Raw genomic sequence first — 14,841 nt, 5'->3', positions numbered from 1 at the left:
AGGACGTCGGGCTAGGTGTAGGACGCTGGATAGGGTGGTGGACGTCGGGCTAGGGGTGTAGGACGTCTGGATAGGGTGTAGGACGTCTGGATAGGGTGTAGAACGTCTGGATAGGGTGTAAGACGTCTGGATAGGGTGTAGGACGTCTGGATGGGGTGTAGGACGTCGGGCTAGAGTGTAGGACGTCTGGATAGGGTGTAGGACGTCTGGCTATGGTGGGGACGGCGGGGAGGACCAGAGAAGAGCGGCCTCGGTGATGGTCAACATCCTCTCACACTCTTGAATGGGTAACTTTTTTTTCTTCTTCCTTTTAGAAAGACTGAGGTGGAGGACCCGAGAGGTATGTTGGTACAGGTCTCACTACCACCCACACACACACACACACACACACACACACACACACACACACACACACAGTTAACAATGAACAACATGTAACTTAATCGAACAATCCGTAGCCTAATATTACTTGAACCACAATCGAACTTAACTTAATTTAACCAAACCCCACTTAAGCAGTTATCCAAACCTGACAATCCCGTATCATAATCCAACCTAACTTTTGCCATATCATAACCTAACCTTCAATAACCAAGTTTTGCCACTACCGTGTAACTAAACCCAAGCCTGGAAGACGACAAGTGATGGTGGCTAATGACTCGAACATCACCTTAAGGTTAATTAAACCAATTGCCACAGGTAACAAGTCGACCGGCAACTAGGGCCTAATTCGGTCTGGTTAGGTGAATAATTCATCCTGAAGACGTCCGTTTTAGGGCGTCGCCAACGCACTGCTGATGTCGAAGAGCCTACAGGGGCTTTCCCCTAGTGTGACGACATATCCTCCACGAGAGTCCTCCTAGGCAAAAGGTTTAAAAATTGACCCCTGGGTTCTTTCAAAGTGGCCCGTTAGAGTTAAGTGGCCCAATGGTGTTTTTAGTGGCGGCACGCTGAGGTTTCAGGTCGCTCGCTTGGGTTCTTAAGTGGCCCACTGAAGCTTTTAAAGTGGTCTGCTGGGGTTTGTGGCCTGCTAGGATTAAGTGGCTTACTGGGGTTTAAAATGGCCAGCTGGGTGTAACGTGAGGCTGAGAGTATCATGAAGAATACACAACACTCCACCAGCACCACACACCCGGGCGTGACAGTATCCCTTGGCCTGGTACACTGAACACGAGGAAGATAACAGAGACATCAAAACAGGAGGAAAGAGGAGGGGAGAAGAGAAAAAGGACGAGGGGAGGAGAGAACAGGGAAGGAATGGGAAGAAAAACAGGAAGGAAGGAATGGGAAGCTAACGAAAAACAGATACCATAACAGGAACTCAGGACTCGAGGAGGAAGAAGTAAGACAAAAGAGGAGGAGGAGGAGGAAGGAGGAGGAGTGTAGAAAGAGAAGTTAAAAGGAGTGGGATAAAAAGAACAGAGAGGAAGAAACAAACTCCTCAATAGGCCACCTGACACAACTTTTGCGGTATATGTTTCGGTAAGAAGTTGACATTCTAAATGGTACGGACACCAGGAACTGTTAATTGTTTACTGTGAGGCCGCGACCACAACAATACAAGGAGTGAACAAAATACTTGGCACATCAACCCCCACACGAGGAACCACCCATCCAGATACTCTCACCTAAAGCTCAACTAAAGAGTACCGACACAATTATTAAGATCATCTGCTTTTTATGGCTGAAGTAAATACCAACAACATTACCTTCCGTACACGAGTCTCCCGCCACCAGGAAATAATACTGGAGCTTGTGGCCCCGTAAAATATTGTCACCTTTGTCATGACGTATATGTACAGTCCCGGGAAAAAGTCCTGTCAGTGTTCAGTCCCGAGACAGGTGAATCTGTGAATCCGAGACAGTACACATTGTTGAGCCCATAGATGGTTCAGTGGGTCGTGTGATGTCTCGGATTCACTGGTTCATGAGTTTCAGGGTTCATGGATGGGACCGAGGCCTGGTATTACCTTTTTTTTTCGTGCCTGTACATTGACACCCACTACACCTAGCCATATACACCTGGTGGTACCTTGACATCCACTACACCTGGTGGTACCTTAACACCCACTACACCTGGCCATATACACCTGGTGGTAATGATTTATCCACTAAATATGGTGACTGAATTATCCCGCTTCAGGTTCATCTCACGCACGCACGCACGCACGCACGCACGCACGCGCGCGCGCACACACACACACACACACACACACACACACACACACACACACACAGTGGCAGCTTCCAACACGGCCTGGCCATCACGTGTATGTATAAGTAAGATTCTTAGACAGACTATATAATTGTCCAATTGTTTCAACAGATGTAAAAACAAAAACAAAAAACAAAACAATTAAATAAAGACCCGTGTGACTCACTACCCAATTCTTTCAACACACACAAAGACACACAACGTACACACACAGACGAATACATACATCCATCCACACAACTTTTAAATAAAATACCGCACGTTCACACACACACACACACACACACAGAAGGAAAAAACTACTTATCTTCGTTCATTTGTTTGTTTGTTTTGTCTTCGAATCACGTGAGTAAAGCACAAACCTATAACCTTTCAAGAACTACAAAACCACTAAGTTTGACCCCCTCCCCCCCCCCTCCCTTTTAGATTCTACAGTCCGGACGATGAAAATTAAGTAAAAATGATGGATGATTTTCTTCTCTTATTACCTATGTAACTTTCTATCGACCTTATTGACAAAACATCTCCTTTCTTTCAGTCATATAACTTCCATTTCTTTCTTCTGTTACTCCTCTATTTCTCTTCGTGATTCTTGATTCTATTCCTCTTTACTCTTTCTTTCTTCCTTCCTTCATCCTTAACCTTTTTTTTCTCCTCTTCGTTTTACTTTTTCCTCCTTATACACTTTCTTCCTCTTTCTTAATCCTTCTACTCTTTCTTTCTTCTTTCCCTCTTGCTATTCTCTTCCGATTTCTTGACCTTCCTCCTCTCTTCCTTCTTCTTCCTCCTCCTCTCTCTCCCTTCCCCTTTATTGATCTTCCTCTTCTCTATTCGTTCTTCCTCCACCTCTCTCTTCCTTCTTCCCCCTCTACTACTCTTCGTCTTTATTGATTTTCCTCCTCTCTCTCCCTTCCCCTTTATTGATCTTCCCCTTTATTGATCTTCCTCCTCTCTATTCGTTCTTCCTCTTCCTCTCTCTTCCTTCTCCCCCCTCTACTACTCTTCCTCTTTGTTGATTTTCCTCCTCTCTCTCCCTTCCCCTTTATTGATCTTCCTCTTCCTCTCTCTTCCTTCCCACCCCCCTCTACTACTCTTCCTCTTTCTTTATCATCCTCCTCTCTCTTCCTTCTTCCTCCTCTTCTCTCTTCCTTCTTCCTGACCTAGCACCAAAAATCAGGTTACCTTCCTGTTGTCCCGGATAGGTCAGGACACCGGACATTCTCAGACTCTGGCAGTGAGCGTCGGTGTCACACTCTCACTAGCGGTGTGCCCAAGTGTATCTGTCCGTGTGTTTGTCAGCCGCGGCGCCCCCTTACCGTTACTTGTCCTTATAAATACTCGCCGAGCGCCCCGTGGTCACCTGCCCATCTACTGACGGTGAACTAGTGCCCCCCACACGATGTGCAAAAGGGCAGGGGTATCACAGACGCTACGGCATGTTGACAGGGAGGACGCGACAGAGGGAATACTACAAGTCAAAGTACCACACATTGGGCGTCATATACAGAGTGCGATACATTGGGCGACATATACAAAGTGTGACACATTGGGCGTCATATACAGAGTGCGACAGATGACCTACACAATAGGCGGGGCACAATCGATGAGACAACACACACACACACACGGGGAACTACCTGGTGGACAAGAGGTCGACGCGGCGTCACCTTGACATTTCGCACCTGGAACCACCACCTCCTCCTCCTCCTCCTCCTCATGCCCCACCCACCTGCTCTCTCTCTCTCGTCGGCACACAGCCTCCCCAACAATCATTCATCATTCATTCTTCACATTCTGTTCCTTCCTCTATCTAACATGCACCAGGGTTATGATAACTCTCTCTCTCTCTCTCTCTCTCTCATACTATACAAGGGGTAAATCCCACAGTGCTTCATGACGTCACGAGACCGGCCTTTGGTATTATAAATGTTTTAATTAATTATTTACTGCAAGTTGGGGGACCAGTACTACCAGTTAGGGCAGTACTACTTATGGCAGTACTAGTTAGGGCAGTACTAGTTAGGGCAGTACTAGTTAGGGTAGTACTAGTTAGGCCAGTATTAGTTATGGCAGTACTAGTTATGGCAGTACTAGTTAGGGCAGTACTAGTTAGGGCAGTACTAGTTAGGCAGTACTAGTTAGGCCAGTATTAGTTAGGCCAGTATTAGTTATGGCAGTACTACTTATGGCAGCACTGGTTAGGGCAGTACTAGTTAGGTGGCATCAGTTAGGGTAGTACTTAGTTAGGCAGTACCTATAGTTGTAAATAAAGATTAGCTATGGCAGCTCATGGCAGCAATTAGTTAGGGCAGTACTAGTTAAAGCAGCAATTAGTTAGGCAGTACTAGTTAGGCCAGTATTAGTTGGTGGCAGTACTACTTATGGCAGTACTGGTTAGGGCAGTACTAGTTAGGGCAGTACAGTACTAGTTAGGGCAGAACTAGTTATGGCAGTACTAGTTATGGCAGTACTAGTTATGGCAGTACTAGTTAGGGCAGTACCAGTTAGGGCAGTACTAGTTAGGGCAGTACCAGTTAGGGCAGTACCAGTTGCGACAGTACTCTATGTAGTTTCCCTTCACAAGGTAACATCCCGTCCTGATGACATTCTCAGTTCAGTGGGTCACCTGTCTGCTCTACATCTTCCTCCTCCCGGGATTGCAACATCATCTACAAGTCTGCCTTCAATCCCACCTTGCAACACGCCCTTCAACACCACCTTGCAGCACTCCCTCCATTCAACACCACCTTAGCACTCCCTCCATTCAACACCACCTTGCAACACTCCCTTCCACAATACCATCTTGCAACACCAGCATCTGCCATCACCAACAGGTCCTACAGGTTAAGCTCAGGACATGTACAAGAGACCCGCGCTACTGGCCAAAACAGCAGTGGTCCCAGGAACACCCCTTGGAGTACCTAGGTAGTGGACGGCCCTTCCTCCCACCACCTTGATTGGCTCCTCCTTCACTCTTACTGTTTATCTTAAGCTTCTCCAATGTCCATAATACACCCGAGAACAGTGAGGGATAGGATGTGGTGTGGTAACGTTAGGTTTTTTTGTTTAGTTTTTTTGTTTAGCGTTGGGTTGGGTTTAATTAGTTTGGTATTTAGGATTGGCTTTGGTAGGTTAAGGTTTGATTAGGTTAGGTTAATTTTAATTTAGGATTAGTTAGGTTAGGTTAGGTTGGGTTAGGTTAGGTTAGATTGTTAGGTTAATTTTAGTTGAGGATTAGATCAGTTAGGTATACTCATCAAGAATTAAAAGCCTCAAGAGTAGGCTTCATTGGTTGACTTGTCATCGTGTTTTGTGGTGAATAAAGAAAATGGGGTCAGGTGACTTGCAGGATTGACACACACACACACACACACACACACACACACATCACTCGTGTGGACAGGTGATGCTAATAGTCCACTACTATACTGATCACGCTCGTCACACCTGGCCAGCGTGAAGCAAGTGTGACGGCAAAATCACTTCACACTACCTCCCCCCCCCCTTTTTTTCTGCTGCACCGTCAGGAGCCTCCAATAGTAACCAATAATGCCCAGATAGAATACAAAAGCAGAGGGACCCTCCTGGGCCTGCATATATCCACGACAGGTTACTCCCATCATGTCCACACCAGGAAGGAAAAGGCAAGAAGAGAGCTGAGAAAACTATACCGCTTTAAAGCGCTTCCTGGGAAAATAAAACTCCGCCCGGTGTCATCATTTATCATACCGATATTAAATTACCCAGCAGTACCTCTTCATACTATGAGCACCACTCAAATATTAAAATTACAGGTGGTTCAATATGAAACCCTAAGATTCGTCACAAGTGAAAGATACCCTTTCACCAGAACCACAGCCGAGATACATAGGGACCTGAAAATAAAACCCATCAACCAGCAGCTGCACACCCTGAAAAGTAGAGTCTGGCAAAAGATAGAACAATCAGAGCAAGAACTCCTTCAAAGACTCCCACCAGGATAACAACAACAACAACCATACATGGTTCCCAAAAAGTTACCAAATCTCAAAAGGTCCATTACCACCCCCGATCTATACAGCCAGGCAATACACAACCTCCCTAGACCAGCATCCGCCAGTAGGGTCGGCGGAATATGAAATAAGGCCCTCAAAACACCCATAAATGGGATAGGGTAGGCTGTCTAGTGCCAGTACCGACAGACAATAACTAACCCATGACACAACCCTAACACACCATTAGCTTAGCGAGGCATCTCTTACCTCCTCCTATTTTTCAATTTCCGAACTATAACTTCAAAAAAGCTTCCAGGTGTGGGTCATCGCCTCGGTTTCTGCGTGAGAGAGTGGTGGAGGCGACGACGGGATCTCAGGAGAGCTATCACCCCCCACCCCTCCCCTCCCCAGTTTATTTCACCTGATGATTAAACACCCTAACGATACCTGGAGGGGGGGGGGTTAGGTTAGGTTAAGCGTTAAGATGTTTAAATCAACAGGTGTTAATATTGACGTGAGCTTGTGACTACCCCGGAGATAGTCTATTAGTGGAAACAGACTATTATAGAAGATAGTCTATCGGTGGAGATAGTCTATTAAAAATTCCCAATGTCCGTTCCTGCTGTTTCCATCACTGTCGACGGTGTGTGTGTGTGTGTGTAGCTCCACCCAGCCGGGTAACGGTGTGTGAGGACGATTCAGATCATTAAATTATTCCCAGGTGACGGTATAGACCCTCCCAGGGGTGTCAGGTGTGCTTTCATCAGCGTAAACAAGCAATTTAAGACAGACGCACAAACAGATTACACACACACACACACACACACACACACACACACACACACACAGGTCCTTCATAACACCATCTGTGAGGGAACTACTACACCACGTGAGGTCCCTCCTAACACCATCTGGGAGGGAGTTACTACATTACGTGTTTGCTGTTCAACACCTACATTAATCTGTATGTTCACTGTATGTTCCTTTACCTTTCTCTAATGAAGGCTTTTGTTAAACCACCAATGTATGTAATAAGTCATTTATGTCCAATGTATATTTTCAGCCTTCGGGCTGCAGAATTTTTTTAATAAACCGTTAATTATTATTATTATTATTATTATTATTATTATTATTATTATTACACACACACACACACACACACACACACACACACACACACACTTCGCATTTCATGCTTGACAAGCGAAGTTTTTCATCTGGTGATATTAACACAAGTCTGCTGCCCTTCAGTGCGACTCTCGACCTTTGTCTCGTTAAAATAGTGAAAATTATTCAAATAACTTATAAATAAAACTAAATGTAAACAACACAGGTACAGTTATCACACAGTAAAGGTACAGCCGCCTTTAACAGTACAGGAAGTCAATATTAGTCATCTCTCAGTACAGGTACAATAACGGTACAGTGATCTGACAGTAAAGATACAGTCATCACAAGTACAACAGTCTGCTTCCAAGAGTTACTGCTCTCGTATGGTGCAAACTATACAGTATGCGTTATGGTGCAAATACTTCATAGGGTGATCATATTAACAACTCAGGAATTCAATAACGTTGAACACACGAAACTGCTAGCCGAGGTGACAACCCCCCCTCCCCCCCCTCCCTCTCCCCCCTGTCTCTCTCATTGTCTCTCACCTGGGCCAGGGGGTCGAACAGGAACCTTGACATTACTGTTAGCCGAAAAACCTGCGTACCAGACAACGATTTCTCCTTTAGCATAAATGGCCGCCATGACATCTAGATCAAAACTTTCACACACACACACACACACACACACACACACACACACACACACCACACACACACACACACACACACACACACACACACACACACACACACACACACACACCTTACCCAACCCAACAAATTATCATAACCTAACCCATCCAAATCCAACCTATTCTCACTAAAAAACCTACCATAACCACTAAACCAGCCACACCTAACCTGCCAACCAAAACCAGCCACACCTAAACTAAACCAGCCAGCTAAACCAAAACCAGCCACACCCTAAACCAAGAAACCAGCCACACCTAAACCTAAACCAGCCACACCTAAACTAAACCAGCCAATATTCCTAACCTAAACCAGCCACACCTAAACTAAACCAGCCACACCTAAACTAAACCGGCCACACCAAACCTAAACCTAAACCAGCCATTACCCTAAACTAAACCAGCCACACCTAACCTCATAGTACTATTTCTCAGACAGTCGATCCTCGTGTAGAGAAAACTATTACAACCACCACGCCACTCTACCTACCACCGCCGCCACTACATAACCACCGCCGCACTACACCACCGCCGCCACTACCAACCACCACCGCCACACCACCTCCGCCGCCACTACAACCACCACCGCCGTCACTATAACCACCACTGCTGCCTACATGACAACCACTCCGCCGCCACTATAACCACCACCGCCACCACTACAACCACCACCAACCCAGGATAAACTTCGACATTACAAGAGAATTGCCGCCAGCGACGTCAGGCTGACAACCCACTGAGGAGGGAGGGAGGACGACTGAGGGAGGGGAGGGGAGGGGGGGGGAGGGCTGAGGGATGGGAGGACGAAGGATGGGGGGGAGGAGGGAGGAGGGAGGGAGGAGGGGGGGAGAGGAGGGAGGGAGGTAGGGAGGAGGGAGGTGGGGAGGGGAGGGGAGGAGGAGGGAGGGAGGGAGGAGGAGAGGGAGGAGAGGGAGGGGGGGGGGAGGGAGGGGAGGGGGGGAGGGCTGAGGGGGGGGAGAAGGAGGGACAGGGGGAGGGAGGGAGACTGAGGGAGGGAGAGGAGGGACTGAGGGAGGAGGAGGGAGGACTGAGGGAGGGGGAGGGAGAAGAGGAGGTGGGGGGAGGACGAAAGGAGAAGGACAGGGGGGAGGGAGGGAGGACGGAGGGAGGAGGGGAGGAGGGGAGGGAGGAGGAGGAGGGGAGGGAGAAGAGGGAGGTGGGGAGGCTGAGGGTGGGGGGGAGGGGAACTGAGGAGGGAGGGAGGACTGAGGGAGGGGAGGGAGGACTGAGGAGGGGAGGGGAGGACTGAGGGAGAGGGAGGAGGAGGGGAGGGAGGACTGAGGAGGGGAGGGAGAAGAGAGGGGAGGTGGGGGGGGCTGACGAAAGGGGGGTGAAGGAACAGGAAGGGAGGAGGAGGGGAGGGAGGACTGAGGGAGGGAGGGAGGACTGAGGGAGGGGAGGGAGAAGAGGGAGGTGGGGGAGGCTGGATGAAAGGGGTGAAGGAACAGGGGGGAGGAGGGGAGGGGAGGGGACGAAAGGGGGGGATGAAGGAGGAGGAGGGAGGACTGAGGGAGGACTGAGGGAGGGGAGGGAGGACTGAGGGAGGGGAGGGAAGAAGAGGGAGGTGGGGGGAGGGCTGACGAAAGGGGGGTGAAGGAACACAGGAGGGGGGGGAGGGGGGAGAAGAGGGAGGGGGGAGGGCTGACGAAAGGGGGGGGATGAAGGAACAGGAGGAGGGAGGGGAGGGACTGAGGGGAGGGGAGGAGAAGAGGAGGTGGGGGGAGGAGGGACTGAGGAGGGAGGGAGGGGGAGAAGGGGAGGTGGGGGGGGCTGACGAAAGGGGGGATGAAGGAACAGGAGGAGGGAGGGAGGACTGAGGGAGGGGAGGGATGATTGAGGAAGGGAGGGGGACTGAGGGACAAGGGGAGGAACAACAGGGCATGATGAGGAGGGAGAGGAGAGGAGAGGAGGAGAGGAGAGAGAGAGAGAGGTTACCTTCTTCTCACCTTTCCTCTGCCTCTTTACTCAACCTTCACCTTTCTACTCCTTATCCAATCACTCCAGTGGACGACTAAGTGTAAATATAGCGAGAGAGATGCTCTCCACGACTTGAATATACGAGTGCGTCAATTATCCTGTTGCTCACCACAACCTCTCCTCCCCTCACCGTCCTTCACCAGTACACTATAACCCCCCTACCACCATGACTACCCCCTCAACCCAGACATGAAGTATCTCACGCACGCACACGCACGCACACACACGCACGTACACACACAGTCCGGGAGCCCAGAGGTTTATAAGTTAAATCTCATCCTCTAACTTAAGGCCAGAAGGACGTATGTAGCTACGGTCGAGAGTCTATGATACTACGTCGCCATTTTAGTTTGTGTTGTTAGGTTAGGTTAGGTTAGGTTAGGTTAGGTGGATATTTTAGCCTAATAATCTATGAGAATTTATCACTGCATCGTATAGGATTAAGCGAGTCAGTCAGACCTATTTATAACCTCACCCTACCAGCCACACCTCTGCGCCACATCTCACCACACCAGCCAGATCTCAGCGCAGCATCTCAGCGTTACAACTTACCACACTAGCTACACCTCAGCGCCACACTCACCTCACCACACCAACCAGATCAGACCTCAGCACCACACCAACCAGACTTCACCGCCACACCTCACCACACCAACCACACCTCACCTAACCACACCATAAGCAACATCTAAAACAACCAAGACAAATGTTTCCACAGACTTGAAAAGTCCCACAAATCGTCCAAAATCTACAGCGAGTTTCTGGACCATCAACTTCTGCAATATTTTCTCCAGTGTGAGTTTGTGATTCAGGTGACGCTCGACTCTCTTGTACGATAGTTAACGACTACTGCGGGATAATGGCCACAGTCAACGACTAATAATGGATACTGGCCACAGTGAACGACTACTGCGGGATGCTGGCCACAGTCAACGACTACTGCGGGATATTGGCCACACTCAACGACTACTACTGGATATTGGCCACAGTGTCCTGATTAATCTTCACGTTACCCAAATAAATTCTTCCATAACAGGAATTTTGGTTAAGAAAACAAAATGGCTTCCAGCAGTAGTGTTTACTCCCCCCCCCCTCCAACCTCCTCCCCCCTCACCTCAACGCGACCCCAAACGGACCCTAACATCACCGATTTTACATCAGTAAACACGAGCTATTTTACCTTCCGTCTTACATTTTGAATAGTTCACAACACTCTTAAGAAATGAGGAATTTTACTAGCCACTTAAATTTCCAGGTCGTCAGGTTTTTAGATGTCGCATGAGCTACAAGAACGTTTAGTAAGGTTTAGAATGCATTTCTCATCCGCCACAGTCTGAGTGACTGACGTAGGATATGGAACATTCTTATAAAGGATAACCCAAATTGGGCCTATTGTCTTTAAGAGCTCGAACACGTATCAAGTTTACGGACGGACGGACGGACGGGCAGGCAGAAAGGGGTGAGGTAGAGTGAGGGAAGTGTGTGAGGCGGTGAGGGCGGTTCCTCCACTTCACGAGATGTATTCATGAATTCTCTCAAGAGTTACGACCATCCACCACTAGGAACCGTGAGCCAGACGAGTGTCCGGGGAACATTCACAAAATGTAGAATGGGGGGGAAAAAAAAAACCTTCACGAACACGATCGTAAAAAACACTTCTTATTTCACGCGACAAGAACCTAATCTAACTTGGCCTACTCTAACCAAACTTAACTAAGCCTCCCTCAGCCTAGCCTACCTCAACTACTTTTAAATAATTAATCCACTCTCTTCTTTGGCTTTGTGGTATTTTTGCCAAACGAAGATGAGAACTACTTTAGTCACCGCTGCTTAACGCCAATGTTCGTTTTCTCTGATGATGTGTAAGTGTGAGAAAACTTGGCGTCGTGTCCAGGGTAACTGAGCAAATATCTGCATACACCATACTATCGGGGCAACATGGTCATCCTAGTTTACAAACAGGTAGACAGACATCACACAAGTTCATAATGGACCAGAACGTATATAGGGAAAGTACACAAACAATGGCAAACAATCAAAATAAACCTAACCTAAACAATGCGTCCCAGTCCACGCTTTGTTTAGTTTGTAAAGAGAAGACATTTACATTGGTGTGTGTGTGTGTGTGTGTGTGTGTGTGTGTGTGTGTGTGTGTGTGTGTGTGTGTGTGTGTGTGTGTGTGTGTGTGTGTGTGTGTGTGTGTGTGTGTGTGTGTGCGTGTGTGTGCGTGTGTGTGGGGCATTAAAATCTGTCATGTCGACTTTGAGCCTCGAAATCTTTACATCTGTTTTAGCTGACGGGGAATTTAATATCTGGGCCACAAACACATTATATTGTAATGTTCTGAGTTAAATCACTTACATGACCTCCTCTTCCTCACACTCAGGACAAGACATCAGAGTGGCCACAAATGCTTCTGATTGGTAAAATGTTCTAAGTTACATGACCTCCTCTCCCTCACCCTCAAGGCAACCAGACATCTGAGTGGCCACTAGACACGATCCTCTAGTAGAGTGACTGTCTGAGTGTAAGTTATGACTTATCACTCACATCTGGGATACATATGAGAGAGAGAGAGAGAGAGAGAGAGAGAGAGAGAGAGAGAGAGAGAGAGAGAGAGAGAGAGAGAGAGAGAGAGAGAGAGAGAGAAAGAGAGAGAGAGAGAGAGTACTGTAATAATAATAATAATAATAATAATAATAATAATAATAATAATAATAATAATAATAATAATAATAATAATAACAACTTGCCTCATAATAATAAAATTCCTTCAAATGATGCCACACGAAAATTCAATTAAGTCACAATAGCATTTTTTTATTATCAATTAATTATTTTACTCATTTGCCAATTAATGTTGCAAACGACGCCCGCCAACACCAGAAGCCAGAACGATCCTTTTTAATGTGGTGGTGAGTGATGGCTGCCTCAACACCCTCCCCAGGACATCTACGCCACATAAATTCCCCCACAGAATAACTCCCCACAGGACACCTCCCCATAGGACAACTCCCCCACACATACATCCCCCACTCTTCCTCGTCACCCCTTACCCCACTCAACCTCCTCGCCTTCCCCCACACCCCCCACACGCCACAAACTACCCCTCTCCCCCCACACCTCCAGCATAACGTCAGTGTGGGAGAGAGACCGTCCAGCGGGTATCGATCTCTGGCACTCGTGTGAGGAGCGGCAGCCTGCCAGCCCACCTGATAATAACCGTCCTCTCCCCAACTTCCTCCTTTCTCTTCCTGTGTCCAAGAGGAGGAGAGGAAGAGAGGAATAACACTAAAAGAGAGGAAGATGAAAAAAAGAAGATAGAAGAGGAAAAAGGGGAAGAACAGGTCATCTTTTCCTAACCAATAGTCTACAGTGGTAACCTCTACTGACACCCATCTTGATGACATTAATGATGATAACAATTACAATAACACTAACAGCATTAATAATAATAATAATAATAATAATAATAATAATAATAATAATAATAATAATAATAATAATAGTAATAATAATAATAAAAACTTGACGTCTTGTTATTAATTCACGGGCGGAACACGCGATAATTCCTCGAACGTCCTGCATGACCAGCCCGTCACAACAGTCGATCAATCATAGTACCGTCCTCGAGGGTTGGCGACCACAGCCCTCCACTCTAAGCGTTTCCGGGCTGTTTTTGCTAATCCTTCAAGGTTTGTATCTCTCTGGGGAACCCGTTTTTAATTGCATTTATCCATTCCAGTATCTGCCTTCCCCTGGCCCTCCTACCCTCAACTTTGCCCATTAATATTTCTGTTATTATCCCCCTCATATTTCTGTTATTATCCCCCTCATATTTCTGTTAATATCCCCCTCATATTTCTGTTATTATCCCCCTCATCCCAAAGTATTTCATTTTTCTTTTTCTGTACATTTCAAGTATTTCTCTCGAAGTTTTTGCTAATCAATATTAAGTGATGGAGCGGTGGGGGGAGGATGCTCACACAGGGCGGCCATGACACTAGTTGTTGCCACCCAGCACCACCAGGGGGGAGGGAGGCGCGCGAAGTAAACAATGTCAGCTGGGTCACGAGTTGAAGGTTTGTAAAACAAATATTCCCCGTATGTGAAGAGGAATGTGTGTAAGGGGTCAGATTAAATATATATAATAATAATAAATAAAATCACGCTAAACTACATGAATGTTCTTTAAAAAAACATTCAATAACATATAATACAAAATTAAAGAACCAAATTTTTCCTCAAAATTATGCCGAGACTACCTTAACTAGATACACTAACCTAACACATTTAATTATGTCTACTAACTGGTGTCATAGGGTCATAATTAATTTAGGTAGAGTCTCAGTCGTTATATTTCGACACCATATTAACTTCCACTGGGGCAGCTAAGAATAAAATACATCTTTCATAATCTGAAGGTAAGAAAAAAAAAAGCTAACGTAAGATTCATTAAAAAGCTAAAATAAATAACAAATGAAGGTCTTAGCATAATAGGCCTTCGAGAGCCGTGCTGTAGAGTCGATGATATACGTACATGGTCACGTCTACAGCTGATCTGTCCAAGACGCCACAATTCCATATTAATGACGCAAAATACTACCTATTAAAATTTGACATATTTTTGTGATATATTTACCAAAAAACCCCTCAAAAGTGGCCATAGTTCCACACAATAAAGACACATACTAGTTACTGAGCCTTTCTGACATCAGCTGATCTACAACAAATCCAAGTGGCCGCAACTCTGTCAAATAATGAAACAACATAACGACCATTGAGCCATTTTGATATTTTAGTGTACTATATCTGCACACCAAGTCTGATTGAAAACCACATTTTATTTATTT

This window comes from Homarus americanus, unplaced genomic scaffold (assembly GCF_018991925.1).
Source record: "Homarus americanus isolate GMGI-L3 unplaced genomic scaffold, GMGI_Hamer_2.0 scaffold22250, whole genome shotgun sequence".
Classification (NCBI taxonomy): domain Eukaryota; kingdom Metazoa; phylum Arthropoda; class Malacostraca; order Decapoda; family Nephropidae; genus Homarus; species Homarus americanus.
The sequence above is the reverse complement of the archived record's forward strand: the minus strand, read 5'-3'. Positions refer to the sequence as shown.